General features: G+C 41.6%; 1 protein-coding gene and 1 long non-coding RNA gene across 3 annotated transcripts in view; one reads left to right on the top strand and one right to left on the bottom strand.

Annotated features, from left to right (window-relative positions):
• Positions 1–19,518: 19,518 nt before the first annotated feature.
• LOC129700321 (uncharacterized) lies at positions 19,519–26,044 on the bottom strand. Of its 2 annotated transcripts, XR_008724037.1 has the most exons (3): positions 25,380–26,030; positions 21,136–23,367; positions 19,519–20,529 (listed from the first exon to the last, which is right to left on the bottom strand). It is a non-coding gene; the product is annotated as an uncharacterized LOC129700321 (long non-coding RNA). The 2 variants fall into 2 exon arrangements; XR_008724036.1 differs by lacking the exon at positions 19,519–20,529 and having other exon boundaries at positions 21,274–23,367; positions 25,380–26,044.
• Positions 26,045–26,230: 186 nt separating this feature from the next.
• The window catches only part of meis2a (Meis homeobox 2a), a 124,044-nt gene continuing 123,436 nt past the window's right edge, over positions 26,231–26,838 (top strand). Inside the window, exon 1 of the mRNA XM_055640709.1 lies at positions 26,231–26,597. The gene's annotated coding sequence lies outside the window, so the exon portion shown is untranslated. The remainder of the gene's footprint in view (positions 26,598–26,838) is intronic.

Genomic DNA, 26,838 nt, shown 5'->3' with positions numbered 1-26,838 from the left:
GCATTTCATTTAATTGAATGTTTTCAATTAATAATAAATTTATTCATTAATCTTGACTGCGCAAATTACAAAAACTGCAAGTCCAAAATCGACTGTAACAATAAGAAGGTTCACGAGTATGATTTCTTGTGCTCTGAAGCCATTTTGAAAGCATAGATCATAGGAATATTATTAAGGAACTAAATTTAAGGAAAACCTTAAATTTAGTTATTTTTTAATGGCTGTCAGCAATTTACAATGTGAATGGAAACATTTTTCATATACCGATCTGAAAATGTGTTATTTCAAAATATAAAGGTGATGGAATAAAATAAGTTTGTAATGTGCATAATATTAAAATCTTTTTTACTTATTCCTGTCAAATTCACTAATTTCTTTCTAAACAAATGAAACATTGAAAACTAAGTGGAAACTACTTTGTGCAAATGCTGTCAGATTTGTTAAATAGCCAATATCTACACAGAAAAACAAATTTTTTTCACCAATGGGTAAAAATGCAGATGTTTGGACACTGGGAATTATGAGATTGTACTATTCTGTCAATCTATGCATGATGCTTACTTGAAGTGTCCGTGGGACTAGTAACTATTTTGGAAAGAGCACGAGTTCAGACTAAAAGTTTGCAAAATAGACTGATTCCATCCTGACCCAGCCAGGTCATGCCATATACTAACCTCTTTTCTGAACACACATTTAGCAAAAAGGGGGACATGCTGCTTCCATGGCAGAACTACTTAAAGGTAATACCTAGGTTAGATGATGATTGGCCTCTTTGGCTGCCCTAGTTTTGGTTGGTTGAAGAATTTATTAAAAGTTGCCATATTCTGCAGTAACTAGTATGCCAGGAACTAAAAAAGTTGTCCTATGAAGCATTAACAGGCACTCCCACAGGAGTGAATGATGTGTGTATGAGAGAGACGGTGAGAGGCAGAGAGAGAGAGAGAGAGAGAGAGAGACAGAGAGAGAGAGAGAGAGAGAGAGAGAGAGAGAGAGGTGGAGAAACCAAGAGTGACGGAGGGAGAGACGACCTGGTCTCAAGGCAAATTAAAAAATAATTTAATATGTTTGCCTTTTGTTAGTGGGGTACATTCATCATAGTGAGCAGTAAATATCTGGAGAGAGAGACGGCGAGAGAGAGAGAGAGAGAGAGAGAGAGAGAGAGAGAGAGAGAGAGAGAGAGAGAGAGAGAGAGAGAGAGATACACAAATGTGCATACAATGCACATGCTTGAATTCCCTGCTATATGATCAAATCTGATTGCAAGAACCACTGGAAAGCTGAAACAATTGGATCGGAGGAACATGGTGTACTGCTGCATTGTAAAAACTTGTCATCACCTATGGGGAAATCAGCTGCAGGCAAGAGAAGTGAGGAGGCAACTCAGAGAGCTTCCTTCCAGCCAGGCAACCACGATGACACACTGCCATTAATCCCAGCAATCAGTCCTGTGAATCTCCTTCTTCCCTAGTATCTGGAGACAACAACCACACACACACATCAGGATCCAGTTACATATGAATGAGCAAAGACCCAACTCCCTGAGGTTGATACCAAGTTTGAAGTGGATCATGGTATTGAACGCTAGGCTATAGTCCATGAATGACAACTTGGCGTACACGTTCTTATTATCCAAGTGGCGCGGTGCAGAGCGGAGAGCTAGTGAGATCGCATCCCCTGTTGATCTGTCATTGCAGCGGCTGATTTTTGGTGGGTCTCGATGCTAACTAAGGTAGATGTTAATATGCATCATAACCAAAGTCTTAAAACACTTAAAAAGTCAAAAGTGGAGTAACTTAGTTGGTCAGGCAGCGTCTCTGGAGAACATGGATGGGTGGTGTTTCGGGTTGGGATTCTTCTTCAGGCTTATTGTGATGGGGAAGGGGTGGGGGGAAGATAGCTGTAAGGGAAGAGGGGCAGGTGAGGGTGTTTTGGAAAGGCCGGAGATGAAAAGACTAAAGGTGTGAGATAAGCATATAAGAATTGCGAATTGTGAATCCAGAGACAGGAATGTACAGTAGATGGAGGGGAGGGGAGAAATGGGTGCGTCAAGAAAACGGGGAAGAGAGAGGGAGAAAAGAGGGGGAGGTTTTTTTTAATAAATTGCCTAAAATTGAAGAATTCAGTGTTCAAACTGTTGACCAGCTACCCAGGAGGAATATAAGATGCTGTTCCTCCAATTTGCGTGTAAGTAAGTAACTAAGTAAGTAAGTAAGTTTATTGGCCAAGTATTCACATACAATAAATTTGCCTTGGTGCTCCGCCCACAAGTAACAACACGACATACAGTGACAGTTACGAATGACTCAGAAAACACTAAACATTAATAATAATAAAACATTAATGATAAAAGAACCATTGATCAAGCATGTGAACCAACAAGATACCAGATCAAAGGACTATAGATTTTTGGCTGTTGAGTAGAGCAACCACTCGTGGATAAAAACAGTTTTTATGTCTGGCTGTGGCAGCTTTGACAGTCCGGAGTCGCCTTCCAGGGGGAAGTGATTCAAAGAGTTTGTGGCCAGGGTGAGAGGGGTCAGAGATGATCTTGCCCGCTCGCTTCCTGGCCCTTGCAGTGTACAGTTCATCAATGGAGGGAAGGTTGCAGCCAATAACCTTCTCTGCTGATTGGATGATTCGCTGCAGCCTCCAGGTGTTGTGCTTGGTGGCTGAGCCAAACCAGACCATGACTCTACGATGACCATGTAGAATTGGACCATCATTGCCTGTGGAAGATTGTGCTTCCTCAGTTGCTGGAGGAAGTACATCCTCTGTTGTGCCTTTTTGACTGTGGAGTCGATGGTAACCTCCCACTTAAGGTCCTTGGAGATGATGGTTACCAGGAACTTAAAAGACTCCACAGATGTGACTGTGGTGTTGTTGATAGTGAGTGGGGTGAGGGGAGGGGGAGCTCTCCTAAATTCTACAATCAATTACACTGTCTTAAGAATATTGAGCTCTAGGTTGTTGCGATGGCACCAAGACGCCAGCAGTGACAGAGCTTAAGAGTAGAGGGGGAAACATTGTCAGGTCCTGGGGATTTTGGCAACGAAGGTGGCCCAGGACAACAAGGTCAATATGGGAATCGGAAGAGGAGTTAAAATGGTTAGCAGCCGGGAGATCCAGTAGGACTTGGTGGACCATGCAAAAGTGTTCAGCGAAATAGTTACTGAGTCTATGCTTGGTCTCGCCGATGTAAAGGCGGTCACATTGGGAACACCTTAGAGGAGGTGCACATGAACCTCTGCCTCATCTGGAAGGACTGCTGGGGTCCCTGGATGGATCTGAGGGAGGATGTTTTAGGGACTGGTGTTACATCTCATGCAATTGAGAGGAATGTACCTGGGAGGGGGTGGTTTGAGTGGGAAGGGATGAATTAACCAAAATGTTGCAGAGGGAATAGTCTCTGTGGAAAGTGGTGGAGATAGGAAGATATAACTGGTGGGGGATCACTGTAGATGTAAAGTAAAGTAAAGCAAAGTTTCCTTTATTGTCATTCAAACTTTTAGTTTGAACGAAATTGCGTATCTTGCAGTCATGACAGAAAATAAAATAACAGAACACACAATGAACACAGTTTAACATCCACCACAGTGAGTCTACCAGGCACCTCCTCACTGTGATAAAGTCTTAAAGTCCTTATCTCTTCCTTTCTTGTTCTCCCTCTGCGTTGAGGCGATCCAGGCTTTCGATGTTGGGCCCCCCCCCCGCCGGGTGATGGGAAGTCCCGCGGCAGAATCCGAGCTCCGCGAACGGGCCGGTTCAAACTCCGCGGCCTGGGGCGGACAAAGCTGCTGCCCTCCAGTCCAGCGGACGAAGCTGTTGTTGCGGGATGTTGTCATCCACTGGGCCCGCGGCCTAAGCATCCGAGGCTCCGAAGTCGGGCCGCCGCCAGAGCGCCACCACAGCCCCGAAGTTGGCCAACTTCGCGATGGTGAGTCCTGGCTCTGCCTCCAGAGTCTCGAGGTCGGTCCCAGTTGGAGGCCGCCAGCTCCGCGATTAGGCCTCAGCGCAGACGGAGACGGGGATACGACAAGAAAAGGGTCGCATCCCCCCGAAGGAAGAGACTAAAACAAGTTTCCCCCGCCCCCCACACATACACAACTAAAAATAAACTAAAACATACGTCCAACAAGGCAAAAGAAAATTAAACAAAAAGGAAAAGACAGACGGACTGCAGACGAGCCGCAGCTGCATGGCTCCGCCGCCACTTCTGGAATCTGTGGTAGAAATGTTGGAGAACTATGTGTTGGATGCGAGGCTGGTGAGGTGAAAGCTGAGGACCAGGGGACGTTTGTTTTTGTTCCATCTGGGAGGAGGAGAAGAGCAGAACTACAGCTCACAGAGGAAACATAGGTGAGGCAGCCATCCATGTCTAAAAGAAAGAGGTCACCTCGGATGTCCTAAAATGGAAAGCCTCATCTTAGGAGCAGCAGTGGTGGAGACATGGAAATTGAGGGCCGGGAATAGCATCTTTGCAAGAAGCAGGGTGCAAGGAGGTGTAACCCATACACCTGTGGGAGTTGGTGGGTCAGTCAATAGTCTGTCCTCTGTGATGGAGACAGAGAGATCAAGAAAGGGGAGTGAGGTGTCAGAGCTAGTCCCAATGAACTTGAGGGAAGGGTGGAAGTTAGTGGTAAAATTAATTAAATCAGTGGGTTCTGCACGGGTGCAGAAGGCAGCCCCGATGCAGTCATCAATGTAGCAGAAAAAGAGTTGGGGTTGGTGCCAGTGTATATTTGGAGGATTTCAACGCATTTCATCACCACATTGTTTAGTGCCAGCGGCCGGTCGTCACTGAGGTCGTCACTATGCCAGGTTACTCTTCATATTATTGATATCCATTTAAAGGAGGTGGGAACCACAGACCGTAGTAATGGAGGTTGAAGACGCCTGCAAAAACTCCAACCAGTTGGCCTGGTCTGATTTAAAAAATGCAGCCAGATGTACCATCAGGGTTGGAGACATTCTGAGGGTTCGCCCCCATGATGGATCTTCACACAACATAGAAACATAGAAAAATAGGTGCAGGAGTAGGCCATTCGGCCCTTCGAGCCTGCACCGCCATTCAATATGATCATGGCTGATCATCCAACTCAGTATCCTGTACCTGCCTTCTCTCCATACCCCCTGATCCCTTTAGCCACAATGGCCACATCTTACTCCCTCTTAAATATAGCCAATGAACTGGCCTCAACTACCTTCTGTGGCAGAGAATTCCAGAGATTCACCACTCTCTGTGTGAAAAATGTTTTTCTCATCTCGGTCCTAAAAGATTTCCCCCTTATCCTTAAAATGTGACCCCTTTTTCTGGACTTCCCCAACATCGGGAACAATCTTCCTGCATCTAGCCTGTCCAACCCCTTAAGAATTTTGTAAGTTTCTATAAGATCCCCCCTCAATCCTCTAAATTCTAGCGGGTACAAGCCGAGTCTATCCAGTCTTTCTTCATATGAAAGTCCTGACATCCCAGGAATCAGTCTGGTGAACCTTCTCTCTATGGCAAGAATCCACAATCAGATCATCCACAATCAGAACCCCGTTCCTGCCTTCTCCCCATATCCCTTGATTCCTTTAGCCCTAAGAGCTAAATCTAACTTTCTCGTGACAACATTTACGTTATTTGAAGTTCAAGACTTCCGAACTGTGTCCCACTCAAACAGAATAAAAATGTTATTATGATCACTTTTCCTTACAGGATTGCTTACAAGGTCACTAATTAACCCTGTCTTCCTAAACCCATCGAGATATAAAATAATCTGTTCCCTGATTGATTCTGTGATGTACAGTTCCAGGAAACTGACCTGTGTGCATTCTATTAACTCATTCTCCAAATTACTTTTGCCAAATTGATTAGCTCAGTCTATATAGCAATTAAATCCCCACAATTATATATTAACTTTGCTGCAGGTTCTTCTCATCTCTTCATTAACACTTCTCCAGTGATCATGCAGTTGTTACTTGGGAGCCCATAAACTAATTCATCTCGTGGTTTTGTCATTGTTATCTCAACCTATATTGATTCCACTTTTTACTCTTCTGGTCCAAGACTGCCTTAATATTGCAACTGTCTGATGCCTCCTTCAGGGGCTACTTTCCACAGTTTCCTTTTCCAGTTATTTAATTTGTAGTCAAACATCTCCTAGACGCTGTCAGTGAAGATATTATTGCTTGCTTGTCATTGGGTTTCACCATCTTTTATATACTGCAGCTCAACCTACCATACCACCCCTAAGAAAACTTGTTGTGTGCAACTGGTTCATTACGTTTACTTTTATTAAATAGTGTGGCATCAGAAATGATGCTGGGATTGGCAGTGATCGCACCAACACTCGCAGTAGGGTGAACTCGTGATATATTTTATTTACAGTGGTAAGGAAACTCAGGACTGTATGGGGGTTTTGTCTGTCACCGTCAGGGCACATGTGCGGGGAAGCTAGAGATCTCGGAGTTGTCCCACAGCCCAGTCCTGGGTTCCAAGTGGGAGACCTGGCAACCTCAGGCTTCTCCCTGTAGCTCACCCTTGCCTCGAGAGAAGGCGCTGGCAAGCTAAGGCTTATCCTGCTGGCTCAGCTTTGGGGCTTGAAGAGGTGACACTGGCAGTTACAGGATCATCCTGGCGGTTCAGTCTTTGCCTCTGTGTGTGTGCGCAGTCCCTCGCTGTGTGTTGGCAGGAAGACACACAGGCATCTCAGGTTTGTTCGAGCCATTCAGGGGTACTGGCTGTCCAGGGCTGCTTCCTGGCAACTCAGTTTTTACCACACGGTGGCACTGGTGGTCTTGATTTATCCCAATGGCTCAGTCTTCCTGGAACCTGTGATGGGAGAACACAGCTAGCAGGGAGGCACCCCACTTTCTCCTTCTTCCTTCCTTCCTCTTTCTTTCTTTCTTCCTTCCTTTCTTTCATTCTTCCTTCCTCTTTCTTTCTTCCATCTTCTCTCTTTCTTCCTTTCTTTCTTCAACTTCTTCTCTTACCCTTCCACATCCTTCCACACCATGGCTGGTAGAAAATTCTTGGCAGGAGGTGAATCACTTGTAGCAGGAAACCCAGCCTTTAACCTACTGCTATAGCCATGGTAATTGTTTAACAGATCCAGTTGATTTTCTTGTCAATGATGAACCCTTGGATATTGATGGTGAGGAACGTGGTGATGGTAAAGCTATTGTGTGCAACAGATAGGTAGCTATACTATGTCTTTTGAGATGTTCATTATCTGATACTTTTTTGGTCTGAATGTTACCTGCCACTTATCATCCCATGTCCAGAGGTTGCTCCAGTCATGCTGCTCGGAAGGGCAACTTTATTTGCAAAGGACTGTGAATGGAACTGAATGTTGTGCAGGTGTCAGCAAACAGCCCCCTTTCTGACCTTATAATGGAAGTACGATTATTGATAAAGCAGCTGAAGGTGGTTGAGTCTAGGAAACAGCTGAGAAACTCCTGCTGTGATATCCTGAGGCTGGGTGAATGACCTCCCACAACCACAACCATCTCCCTTAGTGCAAGGTATGACAACAACCATTGGATTGCCTTCCTGTTGATGCCCATTGAGTTCACCAGGATACTTTGATGCTTCACTTGGTATATACTCTCTTTATTTCAAGGACAGTACATTCTGGAATTAGCCTTTGACCCATGTTTGGACCAAGGCTGTGATGAGATCTGGAGCTGATATGTTCATGGCAAAACCCAAACTGGACATTAGTAAGCAGGTTATTGGTGAATAAGTGCCATTTGAGGTTGCAGTTAACAACACTTCCATCACTTTGCTTAGGATTGAGAGAAAATTCATTGGGCCATATTGGGTTGGTCCTGCTTTTGTGAATAGAGCATATGTGGGCATCTTCCACATCTTGGGGTGGGTGCTTCTGTTGTGAATATATGAGATAAGCTGGGCTAGAGGCACAGCTAACTTTGGCACAAAGGTCTCCAGTCCTGCAGCTGAGGTGTTGCATGGTCTTATTGCCTTTGTGAATCCAGAGCTATAGGTACTTTTGTTACCTTAAGGAATGAATCAACTTGGCTGCAGAGGGGCCTCTGTGCTGGAGGAGACTTCAGGTTAAAATCGATGAAGATTACTTTTTAACATAATACTGGAGCATTTTAACAATACTATAGTGGAGGGAATAGTTCATTGCTTTATTACTGCTATTATTAGACAGTAACTCTTAGACAGTTATTACTGCTTTATTAGACAGTAACCTCTAATTTCAAGTAACTCCTGCATTCCCCCACCTCCCTCCTCACTCTAGTCATCCTACTAGTTCCACTGTTCGCATCCCTGTATTCCTTCCTTATCACATCTTCCACAGCCAACAATGGGCCAATATGGGCTCCACCCTTCCTTGGTCATTTGTTGCCAGCCCTGTTTTGTTCTGGCCATTTCCTTCCTAACTCCAGTACCCCCCCCCCCCCCCCCCCCCCCCCTTACTTTGCGTAGACAGCATCTTCTCCAGGGATGCTGCCTGACCTCAGTTACTCCATCACTTTGTATCTACCACAAATAGAGATATTAGTGCAGTATGAATGCAGAGCTAAAAAAAATAGGTGAAAAGGATGGGAATTGAGCAATTGGGAAATATTGCAACTCAAGTGTTTTTGTTCCACATTGTATCTTTTTTTGCCATTTTCAATAAATAAGTGTTTTTAAAAGCTCACATCATTTAATTGCATTTCTAGGCAAGGTAGCTTCATGTAACCAGATCAACTGGAAGATGACAAGGGATGCATAATTAATGCTGTAGCTGATTTGTAGGAAAATTGCCAATGTTTACGTACAGCAAGGTACCAAAAACATCAAATTAGATCATTGAACTTTGAAATGATTGTTTACAATTGGGTGACTTGCCAGAATATTTTGAAAGCATTATAACTCTACCATTTATTGTGGGGTTGGAATCAAGAAGGCCAAACAATTTAGTGGGCGGTCGGCTCCCTGTCCAGGACAATTAGTGAACCATTTGTGTTTCCATAATAAGGAATTAGCTTTTATGGATATGTTTGTTCCGTTATCAAATAGCTTATAAAGGAAGAGGGACAGGTCACCGAAACCCTCAATCCCATTCCACTTTTTAATTAGATCATTCCTTAATTGGACTTTGCTTTAATTTATCTTCCATTCCACCATACCTTTGATACTGTTGTCTAACAAAATACCAATACTGGTCAATTTCAAGCCAGTGGGCATTTTATTTTTGGGAAGAGTTTCAGATTTCAAAAACCACTTACACACAAAAGTGCTACTTGAACCATCCGCTCATCAGCTAGAGTGCTGTCCTGACCTCCCATCTATCTCATCTGAAACCTTTTAATTATCTTTAATCGGACTTTATCGTGCACTAAATGTTCTATCCATTATCCTTTATTCGTACACTGTGTAATCAGGTATAGTCTTTTCTTTGACCGAATAGCACGCAGCAAACGCTTTTCATTGCACCTCGGTACATATGACAATACTAAACTAAACTAAATTGGGCTATCTAATTTTTAATAGATTATTATAGATTCTGTCACCTGGTGAAATGGGGTCAAGGAAAGTGTTCATGTCGCGGTCCTATTTTCACCAATCTTTCCACCACCACGCACAAGACCAACACCATTGTGTGCAGATGCCGAGAAGTGTGTTCAGCTCTGGCTGAACAACTTCTAATCTTGTGTGTGGACTCAATAAGAAGAAGCTGGTGAAATCATTTCTCTGTTTCCGCAACATTTGAATCCATTCACCATTTGAGATTTCTCAACTTAACCTTCTGCTTTCTGGGAATAAAACTAAACTTACAAAACTTGTCTTCATAATTTGGGATGCCTTATTGTACTAAACCCTATCTCCCAAAAGGGCAAGAAGGAATAAGAACCTGAACAACACAGAAAATGGGATTCAACCAATTCTAAGACTTGATCTCATACCTTTATTTATTTTTAAACTTTTTTTCATCTTACAGTGAAGGAAAATCTATCAAACAGCCCAGTAGTCAGGTGGGCAAATTACCAGCAGGAGCCATCCCAAGCATCCTTGATGGCTGTTCTTGACAATTGGTTGTCTGACAGAGTTGCAGGTTTTCAGCTTCTTTCGACTCCTACATTTCTTTGGGTGAAGATGGTTATTGCAGTCTGACGTTTTACTTGCTGTTCATCAGATAAACCTACCTGATTACAGATCTTTACCAAAATGAAACAAAAAAGAAATTTGAGGTAGTCTTCTGACACGGGCTAGTAAATTAATGTTTTTTTCTAATTCTGTTTTTACATTAACATTTTGATTTTTGCTGTCTTCTTTTCTAAAATAAATGTTATGTAAATATGTTTGTTTTGTGCATTTGACTGAGTCCATGTGTCTGTGATGCTGCTGCAAGCAAGATTTTATTTATACCTGTTCCTCACCGTGCTTGTGCACATGACAATAAACTTGACTTGACGAGGCAACATGTCACCTGTCCATGACCCTTTGCCCTACAATCACCAATCTTCTCTCAGCTTCCGATTATCGGGGTCCTGGACATTACTGATGAAAATCAGTGTAGTTCCATCATCTGTAAGAAAACATTGGATGCAAATATCCCCATTTCAAGGATAAAAGTAAACAAATAATCAGGTAATCTGACAAAGCTTGGCTAGAAACCTGAAAAGCATTTTACTCTTCATCTAACCAGAAGGAATCTTTTAGATATGTGTGATCCAGTCAGGCAGGGGGAACTCCATTTAGCACTTCACAGAAAAAGCACCTTTAAACAAAGCTTATTGGAATAGGTTATTAGCTCAAATTTCAAAATGGAGCTTGGATATGGATCACCAATCACACCCCACTCCCAAAATTTTGATTTAGAATAGAAAGTACCACCAACCAGGCTAAGCTGCAACATAGTCTTCTGTCTATAAACTAATTTATGAATGTTACATAGAGTGTAACTGCGTGTTGAAATTGATAGTGCATCCAATCAAATGCATAATGTAATAGGTTCAGAGTGAGTGGTTTAAAAATATCACGTTGCTTACATTGATTAAAATGTGTTGGAATTGCATCCAGCTGAATGACAATTAATCTTTATAGCTGTGTCATTTATAGCAAATTAATATTTAGAAGAGAATATATGAGACAGGCATAACAAAATGTTATTAGAATCAGGGACAGAAATAAACCTTACTTCAAATGCAACCTATAATGCATAAGTTTATCCATGCAAAAAAACCTTCACTGTCAAATCCATCCTTAATAATTGGCCCAGCTAGTATCTTAGTCAACTCAGACTAACCAATGATAGCTTGGTTGTGTCACATGGAATATGTAATAATTACTTTCACTATTAAATTCCCATTATGATAGGATCATGAAATAGCATTAAACATACACCAAGAAATATAGCTCCCAAATGGACCACCTTTAATGCTTTCCCATGCATGGTCTGTATCCCTAAATCCAATATTTTGAAAAAGCAATAGGGTGGGTGGGTTGCCAAACCTTAACAACTTTACATTGCAAAATATGACCAAGACTAATTTCAAAACCTGTAACAGCTTTATCGGAATGCAATCCTGACATTTTCTCAACTAATTTTATAAACAGCAGTAAATGCTAATCAGATATTTGAGCATCTTTAAATTTGATCTACTCCAGAAATAGTTGCATTGTGATAGGAATAGACATGATGTGGCTATTGCTTAATACTGTTTACTGGGGAATTTGTAATTATATTGAAACTTTGCACTTGCTTTACACTGAAATTTCTCAACGCACCTTAATGTATTTAAGAATGAATATCTATAGATCCTAATTTATACATTTGACACTTCAAAAGATCTAGCTCACAATTAACGGCAAACATTACAAAAAGAAAAAAAGTTAGTATATCTTATGGCACAATGTATTCTGAAAATCTTTTGTTTAATTCAAAGTGTCTATTGTGAATAATCTAATAGGAGACTACTCCCATGTATTGTTATGATATTTTGCCTTTTTCCTCCAGCTCCAATTTCAATCCTCCTTTGATTTGTAAATTAGATGGGGAGTTGGCTGTAATTTTCTTTCTATAATTGCATATCCCAGCTAACTTTGCGCATTTAGTAGATTTGACTTTCTGAAATTAAAAGGAGAAACTAAGAAGTGAGTTTCCAAAATTGATATAGAGGTCAATAGCCAGTTCAAGCTGAACGGATTAAAGTTTCCATCCTCTCGCTCTCTTTCTTGCCAGGTGCAGATCTTCTTTGTGACACATACTTAGTTGCTAATAGAAATACAATTGAGTCACAAAATAGCTCTTAACCCAGTGCATAATTGTGAATCTCACTTGCAAGGCACTTTAAGGAAGCTTCAGCAAAAATCAAAGGAGGCATACTAGTGCAGTCATGAAGATTCTTCTGATGTGAGACTCACACAGGATGAAAGCATGGGGGTGTTACTGAATTTTATTTCATTGCTGAGTGTGCTGGATAAAAGCTATTGAAGACTGAGTAACCATTCCACCTTGCAGCATTGGTATTCTTTAGCTGATTGCTATAAATAATTTTTTTTAATATTACCTTTTAAAAATACATAGACTGCAAAAAAATCCATCCTTTCAGAAATCTTAAAATGTATTTGAGCCATTATTTGGATAATGCAATGGTAGTATTTCTTGATGTTAGTCATTCCATATCTAATCTAATTCCAATATCATCCTACCAGAGGAGGTAGTTGAGGCAGGGACTATCCCCATGTTTAAGAAACAGTTAGACAGGTACATGGATAAGACAGTTTGGGGGGGGGACATGAGCCAAATGTGGGCAGATGGGACTAGTGTTGCTGGTACATGTTGGCCGGTATGGACAAGTTGGGCCAAAGGGCCTGTTTCCACAGTGTCTAATGTTACACTAATCGACCAAGAATGAATACAAATGAGATTTTCAATAGTTTTACTTCTTCCATTTCAATATCCATTGATGCATTATCCCTCCCATTTTTACCACAACAAATTTATAAAATTAAATGACATTTATACAATAACAGGATTAGGGGGATTACAGTTTGGCATTGACTTGGTAATAACATTTATTCAATTCAATTCAATTTAATTCAATACTTTGCAATTAAAGCAAGCCTGAGTTTACTGTACGTTAAAAAAAGTTTGTTTTAAACAAAATAATCTGTGCCGATAACATGATTCTCCTTGGAAAGGACCAACTGAGGGGGTAGTTGAGGCTTACTTAAGGTTTATTGATATCCTGTGAATGGATTATTTATTTTTTATATTTTCATATTCTTATCAAAAATTAACTTTGAAATGTAGTTGCCGGCAGGTGGTGGACAATGCAGAACCTTGATCGGAAACTTTCAGAAAACATTGTTTGGAACAGCGTCATCTTCTTGCCGAAGGCCCATTCTTTGGAAAGTGAACAAAAATGTCACACACGTGACCAAATGTCATCACAAGACTGTCAGCATAACATAACATTTTCACTTGATAAACTGATAAATTATGAATCATATATGCAATACAAAACAATATACCTGTAATGCTTTCTGTATTGTATTGTATTGTACTGTATTGTAATAGATTCTGGAGTAGTTCCTGAAGATTGGCGGGTAACAAACGTAACCCCACTTTTTAAGAAGGGAGGGAGAGAGAAAATGGGGAATTACAGACCAGTTAGTCTAACATCGGTAGTGGGGAAACTGCTAGAGTCAGTTATTAAAGATGGGATATCAGCACATTTGGAAAGTGGTGAAATCATTAGACAAAGTCAGCATGGATTTACGAAAGGTAAATCATGTCTGACGAATCTTATAGAATTTTTCGAGGATGTAACTAGTAGCGTGGATAGGGGAGAACCAGTGGATGTGGTGTATCTGGACTTCCAGAAGGCTTTCGACAAGGTCCCACATAAGAGATTAGTATACAAACTTAAAGCACAAGGCATTGGGGGTTCAGTATTGATGTGGATAGAGAACTGGTTGGCAAACAGGAAGCAAAGAGTAGGAGTAAACGGGTCCTTTTCACAATGGCAGGCAGTGACTAGTGGGGTACCGCAAGGCTCAGTGCTGGGACCCCAGCTATTTACAATATATATTAATGATCTGGATGAGGGAATTGAAGGCAATATCTCCAAGTTTGCGGATGACACTAAGCTGGGGGGCAGTGTTAGCTGTGAGGAGGATGCTAGGAGACTGCAAGGTGACTTGGATAGGCTGGGTGAGTAGGCAAATGTTTGGCAGATGCAGTATAATGTGGATAAATGTGAGGTTATCCATTTTGGTGGCAAAAACGGGAAAGCAGACTATTATCTAAATGGTGGCTGATTGGGAAAGGGGGAGATGCAGTGAGACCTGGGTATCATGGTACACCAGTCATTGAAGGTAGGCATGCAGGTGCAGCAGGCAGTAAAGAAAGCAAATGGTATGTTAGCTTTCATTGCAAAAGGATTTGAGTATAGGAGCAGGGAGGTTCTACTGCAGTTGTACAGGGTCTTGGTGAGACCACACCTGGAGTATTGCATACAGTTTTGGTCTCCAAGTCTGAGGAAGGACATTATTGCCATAGAGGGAGTGCAGAGACGGTTCACCAGACTGATTCCTGGGATGTCAGGACTGTCTTATGAAGAAAGACTGGATAGACTTGGTTTATACTCTCTAGAATTTAGGAGATTGAGAGTGGATCTTATAGAAACTTACAAAATTCTTAAGGGGTTGGACAGGCTAGATGCAGGAAGATTGTTCCCGATGTTAGGGAAGTCCAGGACAAGGGGTCACAGCTTAAGGATAAGGGGGAAATCCTTTAAAACCGAGATGAGAATAACTTTTTTCACACAGAGAGTGGTGAATCTCTGGAACTCTCTGCCACAGAGGGTAGTTGAGGCCAGTTCATTGGCTATATTTAAGAGGGAGTTATATGTGGCCCTTGTGGCTAAGGGGATCAGGGGGTATGGAGAGAAGGCAGGTACGGGATACTGAGTTGGATGATCAGCCATGATCATATTGAATGGCGGTGCAGGCTCGAAGGGCCGAATGGCCTACTCCTGCACCTAATTTCTATGTTTCTATGTTTCTATGTTTCAGAATTAGAAGAGATGTATTCCACAAATTTTCATCTTTTTGGTCACACACGTGACTAAGAATGGGGAGGGCCCAAAGGACATCGCTTGTAAGGATTATTAAAAAGATGTGAAAACCACGGTCATGATTTACTAAGTGGGAAGAGATGCTATTGTCACACCTGACTGAAAAATCTTTAATTATCAATAAAGGATGCAATATGGAATCTTCACAACATAAAATCTTTAAAATATAGAATAAGCTACTGGCATTCAATAATGATACATTACCCTCACTATGTTGTAGCCCAACAGTCACCAATACCTTCTTCATCCGACAAACCATTCAAAGATGGACACAAATTGCGAGAGTAACTCAACAGGTCAGGCAACATCCAATCTGAGGTTTCGATAGAAGTAGAAAATACCTAATGCCATGTGTGGAATGGTGTCAGTGTTTTTTTCCTGGAAAACGCAGTTAGGTATACTCTGAGCAATTACAGGGTTTTTTCCCTATTTCTTAAAATGTAACATACTTTGGTTAATTTATTTAGGGTTGCTGAATAAGTTGCAGCTCTACCTTCTGCAAGACTAGAGTCTTACCTGTATTGATGACAAGGCTCTAGATTTTGCACATGAAACCCCTTTTGGATTTCACGTCAAGTGCAGTGCCATCTGCTCCATTACTGACATCAATCAGTGTGTACACATCTAACTACTTAGTTGCAGCACTGAAGCTGTCCTGCCAATGCACTATTGCACTAAATTTCAACTATGGATCTGGAATTGGTCTGATACGAATGTGAACTTAACAGAGGCGAGAAACATTCCGCAGAGGTCTGACACCAGATGAGATGCAGTTCCTGTCAAAGTCAAATCGTTGGATCCTAATGGAGGATGAATTAACACCAACCTGAATTTCAGTGGTAAAGTTAGTAAGAACAGTTTCTCCTGTGCCAAGTCACTGGAAACAAAATATTTTTTTGTATAAGCCACGAGCAACTTTTTGGCATGGATGCATCCATGTCTCTCTGGGGCAGTCTTTGCAACAAAAGTCAAGCACTGGCAGAATGGCAAAACTTGGCTGCCACCGAAAATGCAGCGATGAAAACCATGTGGTAACCAAAGTGATGGGAAGGAGTGGAAAACACACAATCTCACCGTGTCTAAAGGACCTGTCCCACTTAGGCAACTTTTTAGGCGAGGGCAGGAGACTCTGCGCTCGCCACATGATGGCCACGTGGTCGCCACATGTTCGCTGGTGGTCTCTGGTGAGTCGCCTTCATGGTCGCAAGGAGTTCCCGCATTCTGGGAACTAGTCGCGGCCTCAGTATGGTCGGCGCAAATTTTTCAACATGTTGAAACATTTTCTGCAACAAAAATTGGTCACCATGGAGAAAATCGATACTTGTAGTGGCAGGTGCAGTTGTAGTGGGGTCGCCATAGGTAGTCGAGGTAGTTGGAGGTAGTTTTAGTTAATCACCTTTGCTGACCAGTCATTTTCATTGGCTCATTGGGGGGAAAAAAATGTAAGCACGAATTTTCAGAACCAAGGAGAACCGACCGGTAATGTTAAATGCCCACCGAACTTCACAGCTGTGTATCTCTGGCTTATTAAAAGTTGTCTGGCTTCTTAAAAGTGTCTCCATTCCTTCACCCCCCTTCTCCCCCATCCCCCTCTTTTAAACGCATAGTGTGCTAGCCGTCTTAACTTCCTGGCAAGGCGGTGTGTGGGCTGTATCACCTTGGCTTTAGACAGTGCTCCCTCTCCCCCCACCCCCCCCCCCCCCCCCCCCCCCCCCCCCCCCACACCCACCCCACCTGCCCTGGCCCCCCCCGCCTTGCGATGTGTTTGTGTATGTGTATGTGTGTGTGTGTTCCACTCTGACAGTCGCCGTTCCAGTTCCCGGTTTTTCAGGCGACTGCCGCGAACTGGACAGTCGAGGGCAGTCCGCTGAAAAATCGCCTTTGGCACAGGCCCTTAACACCGTTGCCAACATCCAACCGTGGCGGGAACACCAGGCAGTGTCCAATGGCAGCTCACCAAAACACCAATTCCAAGCTTTGCACTTCCAAAACGTGAATGCAATGCACTGTGCGGCAACGCTCCCGAATACGGCACAAACCACCCACTTTATCCATCAAGACATCCAAGAAGCACCAATCGTTCCACTTTGGCCGCGCCCATGGTTTTGCAACGAGCCGGGGACCAACTCGTTGCACGTGGCCTCAGGACGGGGGACTTGCAGCTCGCGACGCCCGCGGCTCCCCGCCATAGGGCGGCCGGGTCAGGTAGGGCCGCGCGGAGGAGGAGTGACCGGGAGCGCGCGTTGTGACCGGGAGCGCGCCTCACCGGCGCCACACATGTCTAAGGTGTGTCAGCCACTTGGCGTTTAGATGCTTCGGGCGGTGCGACCATCGTACTTCTTGGCCCTTGCATTTCTCTCCCAACCCCCATTTGTTTTCCACACGAGTGATACGCCAAGTGCCATCTGCTTTGGGATGGGAAGTTAAAAAAAAACTAAATCAACGCCCTGAGTATATTTATGGTGTTGATATTGAAAGGAAACGTAGTAAAGTAGGATCAGATAGTAATATCTATCTCTTTATCCCCCCACCCGGCGCAAAGTCACGGGAACCTCTATTAAAGTGGCTGCCGAGATGCACAAAATCATGTTCTCCAGTTCTTATGTAGAAAGGAACTGCAGATGCTGGTTTACACCCAAGATAGACATCAAATGCTGGAGTAACTCAGCGGGACGGGCAGCATCTCTGAACAACGTGAATATGTGACGTTCCGGGTCGAGACCCTTATTGAATCTTGAGTCCGTTTTGAGTGTGAAGAAGGGTCCCCACCCGAAACGTCAACTATCCCTTTACCCCAGTTACTCGAGCACCGTGCCTCTTTTTTTGCACACGTAGCATCTTGGAGACCTTGCACTGGTAGTCGCGTTTTATATTCCAGACAGGTTATATTCAATCCCATCACCTCGCCACCTGCTTTTTACAAAAATAAAGACAAAGTGGTGGAGTAACTCAACGGGGCAGGCAGCATCACTGGAGAACGTGGGTAGGTGACATTTCGGGTCGGGACCCGAAAAGGTCTGAAGAATAATCCCGACCCGAAACGTCACCTCTCCATGTTCTCCAGAGATGCTGTTTGACCCACTGAGTTACTCCACCACTTCGTGTCTTTTTTTTTGTTGCATTTCCCATGTGTGCCGCAAGATGAACACCTACTCAGGCTGCATCCAAGTCTTTACTCACACATATTCTCCATTTATTTGACCCTACTTTATCCAACGAAAGAATGTTTTCTCTGTGTGTGATAGTGATCTTAATCTACGAGCAACATTTTGAATACTAAAGGGTTGGTTCAAGGGGTGATAATTCAGAACAGGAAAGGGCGCAATGTGCTCGAATAACTTAGCGTGTCAGGCAGAACATGGATAAGTGACGTTTCGGATCGAGACCCTTCTTCAGAGGTTACTTCAGCACGTTGTGTCCTTTTGTGTATAACCCAGCACCTACAGTTCTTTAGTTCTACATTCAGAACAGGGATTCACTTGTAAGCAACCAAAGCTTAGATAAGAAACCTGGTGAGATCCCCTCGCGATACGCAAAAGGCGGTGGAAAGGCAGACGCGCATTTGTGTAGAAAGGACAGACCATTTTTATTCGCAGCACCTTGTCGCAAGAGACCATATTTTGCCACACAGCTCGTCAAAGAGGAAGCCCCCTTCGCTACACAGACCCAGAATAGGTTTAATCTCACATTTATATAACGACTGGTAGGGCACAAATCGAAATATATAATTAGTTATAAATTGCTTAATTTTAAATAACTAATAACATTTTTTAAATGGTATAATGTAATAAAAATGAACTGCAGATGGTGGTTTATACCAAAGATAGACACAAAATGCCGGAGTAAGGCAGCGGGTCAGGCAGCACGTCTGGAGAAAATGGGTAGGTGACATTTCGGGTCGGGTCTGAAGAAGGGTTCCGACATTTTTCTCCAGAGATGCTGTCTGACCCGCTTAGTTACTCCACCCTAGTATCTTTGGTTGCGTATATCTTTAAAAATGGTCTTGGTTTCCTTTCGATGCGCATTGTTATTTTTGCCCTTAGATGCCATGGCAAAATTATGTGAACAGTTTAAGTAATAACTTTCATTTATATTTTCATTTCAATTTACACTATTGTGCATTGCGTTCGAGTCCCTAACTGTAGAATGTAATGACACAGCCTAGTGTTTAATAACGTTTCATGTTTCGTCAATTATATGCACTGGACCACAATGGTTTCATCGAATCTTTAAAAGCTAATGGAACCGATTGAACTCGCTGGAACGCGATTAAACCCTTGTATCCCTTCCCAATCACACCAAAGTACAGTTTTCGAAGCCTGTAGATGCCGTTGCTCTGATTTATCATCAGCAAGACGATATATATATATATAAATATATTTCACAACTATAATAGGAACATGAAGAAATCGACGAAGAGCAGATATTACACGCTTCTAACGAATCTGAGTTAAAAAGGGAGTTTTTTGACCAAATGTAATCAAATTTGATCTACTGCATTTCTTCGCACTCCGTGCGTATTCTCTCCCTCCCTCCTCCCGTTTACTTAACTCAATAAAAATGAGACGGCAACATAAGTTTCGTGATAGCCAGCGGAGAGACCAATTGATTGGCTAAGTTATTTTTATTCATTTAGTAATTAAATCGATATTCCATGTCAATCTGCATTTGGAAAAATGACACTCAGTTTATATTTTTGAAAGTAACAGACGGGATTCGAATAGCAAGTGCATCATTCGGGAATGTTTTTTTAATTTAAAATAGTTTAACTTACACTGTATATTGTAATGAAGTCCAATGCGCTTTGTACACATGCATTGTAATTCGATGAATCGATACAATATTTACCGCTGAAGTGCACGTTTGTTCTGATTGATTCACAATGGTACTCGGATTAAATGTTATCTGCTTTTCTTGCCTCATATTAATGACCAAACAAAAAATGTGATGGGATTTCCCGCAATGTCATTACTGGGGTCGTATTCTGAAATACCCCTGGAAAGCCAGAATGGGAATCGCTTTCAAATCGGCCTGGCAACGATGAATAATGTTGGACAGGGCAGCCACAAGAAGGTCATTGCTATTAACTTAAGTACAGGCATCCCAAGTCCACTTAAACTTACCCAATTACACCTAATGATCTGCGGGAGAAAAGCTCGCCCGTGACCTGACCTTCACGAAACAACAGATCATCCACCGCCTTATTGCTTACTCAACAACCTGGCTTCTTTGCATTAAAAAAAACTTTTTGTGTGCTTTTTCTCAGTCGGGTAGTGGTGGGTTGCATTCGCGCTTTAAAACGAAGACTTTCGAAGTAGGACATGGATAATAGATTTCCGTCTGTTCTTAAGTTCTTCCCTTACACGAGGGAGCCGTAGTTATTGTCCTCTTTTGGATCACACTGGAAACTGTATACATCATTTTTAAAGAGCTACTATATGCCTGTTCACACAAGAAAAACTTTTTAAAATACGTACATTAGAGTGAAATAAAGTATTTTTTGGTAAAATTCTATGACGGACCTAATTGAATTATTTTATAATTTACAATTGTATGGGCAAAATGGAATAAACAAAATCATAAAATATTTGTCATCCTTTCTCTCTGCTTGGGTCAAAATCACAATATGGTGTCTAAAAATCTGTATAGTTTTGCATGTTTTGTATACAATAACATAATCAAGTGATATTTCATTGCTCAAAGTCACATTAACAGCTAAATTGAAGTTAACAAGTGAATAATTATAATTAATGCAAAATTAATATTCATCACTGCTTCAAAAGATCAAACATTTCAAATTGAAGTCATCCTTTTACGTTTAAAGAATATAATCGCTAGATGTTCCAAATGTGCCGAAACATATTGCCGCATAAAAATGCAAAGATAATGAAAAAAGTGTACAGATAGGATTAGAAAAAATAGCGAATTGGATTCCCCAGAATAGCCCCGACAGTGTTCCATGTACCGATAAATAATACGCACGCTCTATGAGTTTTGCACTGATCATAATATTAAAATAATAAAACTGCCTATTATATAAACCCTTACCTCCTGGGTGTCTGCAGAGATGAAGCAGAATGATTCGTGATTTCAATAACTGCCATTTGCAACCAATTTCCAGTGCAACCCAAAATAGCGTATAGACAAGAAGTTACATTTAATTAGGTCAAACCATCGAGGACAAAATCGGTTAAAATAGCTTTATTGAAGATAAGAACATAAAACATACGCGTTCGCGCCACAGAAAGAAGGGAAAATCACAAACCAGCTGCTGTAATATGTTAATGTTAAGCATTGTATGAAACTAAATTAGCGTTCCTTTTTGTACAAGATTAAAAGGGCTATATGCACAAGATAGGGAAAGGGCGGAATTTATCGCAAGACTATTACAAAAAGTCCATAAAGATTTGCTCGTTGCTTTGTTACAGTCGGCACTAATTGCTTTTTTTCAAATTAACCTGGTTTGGTGGTTCTAATCCAGGGATAATTGCAATGGAAACACGCTTTAATGACACTCATTAAATGATCCCACTACTTATAAACACGACAAGCTTGTGTTTAAGAAGCAGAGAAGCATAGTCTATTAACATCCAAAATAACTACCTAAATCGCCCTGTTTTGTTTTTTCCATTATTCGGTTAATGTAAAACATTGCTAAAAAGAAATACCGCTTGCCTTGCGAGTGATAAATAAACAACACATAAACGGGAAGGGGTTTATATATTACCGAATGAATGATTGTAAACATTCAGCCAAGTAAAGAAAAAAAAAATCCAGCTAAATATCCTTAATACGTTTCGTCTAACCCCCCCCCCCCCCAGCAAAGAAATTAACACTCTTCACGAAACAGGTAACGATTCTTTAAAATGCTTTCATGCGCGATTCGCGTGCGGAAGGAGCATTGTGTGGGCGAAGTATTGTGGTGTTATCATTTCCACAACAGCGATAGCGATTAAAAAGTTCTCGCAAAAGTGACCTCCAAATTTTCAGCCATGCATGGTTGATCTCCCTCGCAAGCAGTCAGGCATTGTGCGATCAAAATAATTAGTCTTTATGTGTGATATCTTTTAAAATGCACTTAAGGAGGAAAGATAATATCGGCAATCAGTTCTGACAATTTAGAATTACCGCCCTTAGCTCCCAAAACAAAAAAATGTATTAATTTTGAAATCAATTACTTTGGGAGGTGAGGCGAAGATAAAAGTACGTAGAACAGCGAATAGGCAATGCAGCGATCGCAAAGTGCACGCATTTCAACATTCCAGGCTGCATGGTAATACGGTCATCGAAAAGTTTACCCTCTCGATAATGAAAACGAAATGAGATCATTGGCGTGTTGGAGGCAACGTTATCAAATTGAACTGTGTTTGAATTAGATTCAATGCGTACAATATAATCTGCTCATTTAAAAAAACGATCGCTGACCTAGTCCTGCTGGTAAATAAACTTTGTACGGCTACAAGGCTTTCTGATATATTTCGGGGAATACAGTTGAGTATATATTAGTAACTGGATTACTACACCCAGCCCCGCCAGATAGCGCTAAAGGGCTGTCGAAAAGAAGTGCCTTCGGATGAACTAATCGCCCACCAAGGCAGAGCACTTTACAAAAGTTCATATCTCTCGCTTTAGTTGATTTTGCCGAGATTGGGGCAGTATAAGGGAATGCGTTACATTTAATACGAGGCCGTTTGCAGGTAACGACTTCACATCAGACCCAGTGCGAAGGGCTTGTTAAAGCCGTATTTGCATTGGGGTCAACAGAAGTTCAACGTAATCCCCCGCGATCTTTTTTCCTATCCCTATTTTGGGTGGAATAAAATGAGGTTTCTGATTCATTAAAAAACTAAGCAAGCTATACCTCTACTATTTTAGCGATTTAGGTAACATGGTTCTGGAACAAAGTGACTGATTGAAATATCCACAAAATGCAAATGTTTGGATTCACTGCCGTGTCTTACCTCTTTACCCGAGCAAGCGAAGTCTCCAAAGTTTTGCTGAGAAGAAATGAAGAAATTTACATAGTCCAGGGGAAAAAAAACATTGTACGCCCGAACCGGCAATGAAGACACACTCACATAATCGTAGAATAAAAGACAATCTAAATTAAACTAAAGAAAGCGTTAACCGTGGGTAATGTCGGGAAAACTCAAACCTATCCCTTTTGTAAACGAGATCACCAAAATAATTGCAGATCCGTAATGTCATCGTCTTCCTTTACGTTTTCCTTCCTTGTTATGAGCTTCTGTCACTCGACACTCCATTGACGGTTCGTGATACCTTAAGTTAAAACACATTTTATCGTTATTGGCGTTATTGACAAGATATATAAAGAGCTATTTTAGTTTAGTCGGGTTATAAGTAATATATCCATGCATTTGTGTATTCAGGAATAAATATCACGCAAATATCTTCACACGGATGTAACATTTAGTTTAGAAGAATACGTTTCTCTTCACCTTTTCATGATGATTTTCATTTAAAATTGAAAATGCGTTTTATTTCTGCGACACAAGCAGATTACTCAATAGCATACTGGGGACGTGTTCTGCTCAGCAACACAATGTAGCATTTAGTAAATCTGAATGGTATCAATGTTTTAAATTAAAATGGGGCTGAAAAACAATGGAGGGATGTGGCTGTTGGGGTTGGGGCGAGGTGTGGGCAAGGCGCGTTTCTGGCGGATTTCGTGGCGGATTTAAGGAAGTTTTGATAATTTACCATTTCGTTCGGCGCACTTGTAGTTTCAACAACAGCGGGATCCTTCCCCCTCTGATTGTCTTAGTGCTGTTTTTCTTGAAACAGATACTGTACTCTTAATGAATCTCAACACAGCTGGACTAGTCAGACTGAACAGTGATAGCTCTAACCCCAAGATGACCCCAATGTGACACCAGAAGATGAAATTTTACCGGCTGTTAAAGCAATCTTCTTCTGTCCCCTACTATCTGCACGTTGATGGAGATGTACTCCATAACATAGCACAGATTTACATTATCTGAACGGCAGCTATTCAAGTCCCATCTCTTAATGAAATCACATAGGAAATCCTTTATTTCAGTATTAAATTCCCGTTGACACGTATAGATTAGTATAAATGTAAAACTGCAAAACAGTGAATATATTGAACTGGACATCCAAAATGTTTTCCAGAACTGAAACCAATCCAAAGTTGTATGGGAAACAAAAAAACTCAAACAAGATTTAATGTATTCAGGAATAAATCGTCACAAAAAACTGTCTGGTAATAGGGTTGGTTCTTATTGAAAACCAGCGAAGCAATTTACACAAATGTTCTTCGCGATTTGATAGTCTGTATTTGAATACTATTTCTTTCTAGTTGTCTGTTGTGAATCTTTATTAAACGTGAGGCCGCGGTTTACGTTAAAGTGCTTCCGTTCTGCACACACAAAGAAATGTAACCATTATATAAATAGATTCCCATCGATAAAACGACGGGTGAAAACCATCTTTATATGGAAGAACCCGCGCCTTGCTTATTGCCGACCTTTGTAAATTCTGCCTGAGATCCAATCGTTTTCTGATAATATTGGCTAGAAATTAGAGAAATTATAACAAAACTTTTTTTTTTGATCACACAAATCTGATGGTGAAACTTTAAGATTAAAACGTTGTTATTTGGCAAATATCACACGCATTGCAATGACCTGCAAGATGCTAAAAAAAAAAAGAATCCCCCGATCATGCTTGAAAGGAATTACCTATTTCTGAATATAGTTTACAGATCTGTGCCCGAGTACAGTTGGAATATTTAATCTGCAACTCGACGAGTTGCAACATATTCCAACAGATATAAATGGTTACGGTACGATGCCGCAGTCAAACCCATTTACAAAAAATGAGTCGGAACAAATGCATTTTCAATAGTCACCGATGACTGTCACACAACATTTACTTTTATTTATCACTTGAGAACACCCCTACTCATCGCTGCTACCAGCTCGTCGCTTTATTGCTTCATAAAGGTTTCGCACTTTACAAACGACTTGTACCCTGTTTCGGGTTCCGTTCAGAAACGCTTGCAACCGTTAGCAAATAGGTGAAAATGTGTGGCTCCTTGAATTAAAACCCGAGCGTCTCACCCATTAGCCCACCGCGCTACATGCACCCATCTTCCGTCGCGTTGCCTTGCTGCATTATACGCAAATTACAACAGAGCAATCATAAATGTGTGGCCGCACGTTTAGGCAAAACCATGACAACGTTGTCATTTGTATCTAAGAATAAATACTTATTAATGAAACACTTGCTAAAGACTCGCTTGCACTTACCACGCTGTACAGGAGGACAGGTCGCTAGCACAGTATACCAGAAAAGTATTATTTGAAGAACGTCTCGGAAGGCAGCTTGGTCTTCAGTAGCTGGACGTCTTTTTTTTTTCTTTTCGGGGGAAGAAGAGAGGGGGGACAATGCGTAAAAGTATTTTGGGAGCGGATTTTCGGCGGTGTCCTGCATTGTCAATACTCCCTGGTAAACTCAGGCAGAAGCGTGTTGGAATGCCCACTGGCGTATCTCAACCGCTGCACTATCTTACTTTTTATATGAGGGGTGTTTTCACAAACATCATTGTTGTTATGATGCCTCGTTTAATCAAACTGCTTAATTGCTGTGGTTATCACTATCATCATCATCCTCCTAATCATTCATCTTTTTTTGTTGTTGCTTTATTGACCTCTAAAGTTGCATTGTTTTATGCCAAGTGTCCGTAAAAAAAAAATAAAGTGCACATATTCTGTCTGCCTTGACAAAGTCGTGATTCGTGTTTAATTTTGGAAATCAAATATCCCGTAGACAATGTATTTTGCCATTTTTGTGGAACCGTCGATATGTGATGTCACATGCACAAAAGGCAGCGTGTCTATTGATGAAGGCAAATATTAAACGGAATAGTCCGCTTTGGCCTTTGTGTGCAGGGGACCGTGAACGGGGGGGGGGGGGGGGGGGGGGGGAAGACAAAAACGCCTGCAATCGATGGGTCGACTAATGCTCCGCCCCTTAACTTCGACCATCTCCTGTGATTGATGATCAGATGAAGCTATGATAATTGACTGCCATGATGTACGGCTGGGTGCATGAATTGGATCCAGCAAAAGGATTGGACGAGCGGCACAAAATTACTTTCCCTGCAAAAGCTTTTTTTTTTGTTGGAAAAGTTCATTTGTGCTCAAGGGGGTGCGGGGAGCGCACTTAATTTTTTTAAAATAACACCACACAATTAGGCGCACCATTATGGGGGATTACCGTGATAAATGTCTTAAGCAACACTGCAAAACCACAACAAAGCAAGGAAAAGTAAACCGGAGGAAAACAACCTTGCACACAGAGTGTCTGCATGCAAAATAATGTTAAAGCCTGTTGAACTTCGCAACTAACCACTTACTCAAATAAAACCGACGCCGTTCTGCTGAAGCACCTCCATCCCAACACGTCCGCTCGCGTCCTGGTCATTCGTAAATGGGACGACTTAACGGGTTGCCTATGTTATATTTGTAAGTGTGGCAAGTGTGAAAATTCTTTAACTGCTGGATCTCATTAGTGCGAATTACAAGAGGGGTTACGTTTAAGAAAGGGTGCCGCGGCGTTGTAGTCATTAGCTCACTTTGGGAAGTTTTGAAATATTTTAACAAGCCGACAACTTTTTTGTTGTTGTCACCAAGATCGTGCTTGCTATGAAAAGGGAAGCGGGACAGTGAACCTTGTTAGGATAACACAATGCTGATTGATTTAGAG

The sequence above is a fragment of the Leucoraja erinacea genome, chromosome 9 (assembly GCF_028641065.1).
Source record: "Leucoraja erinacea ecotype New England chromosome 9, Leri_hhj_1, whole genome shotgun sequence".
NCBI classification, from domain to species: Eukaryota; Metazoa; Chordata; class Chondrichthyes; order Rajiformes; family Rajidae; genus Leucoraja; species Leucoraja erinaceus.
The sequence above is the reverse complement of the archived record's forward strand: the minus strand, read 5'-3'. Positions and strand labels throughout refer to the sequence as shown.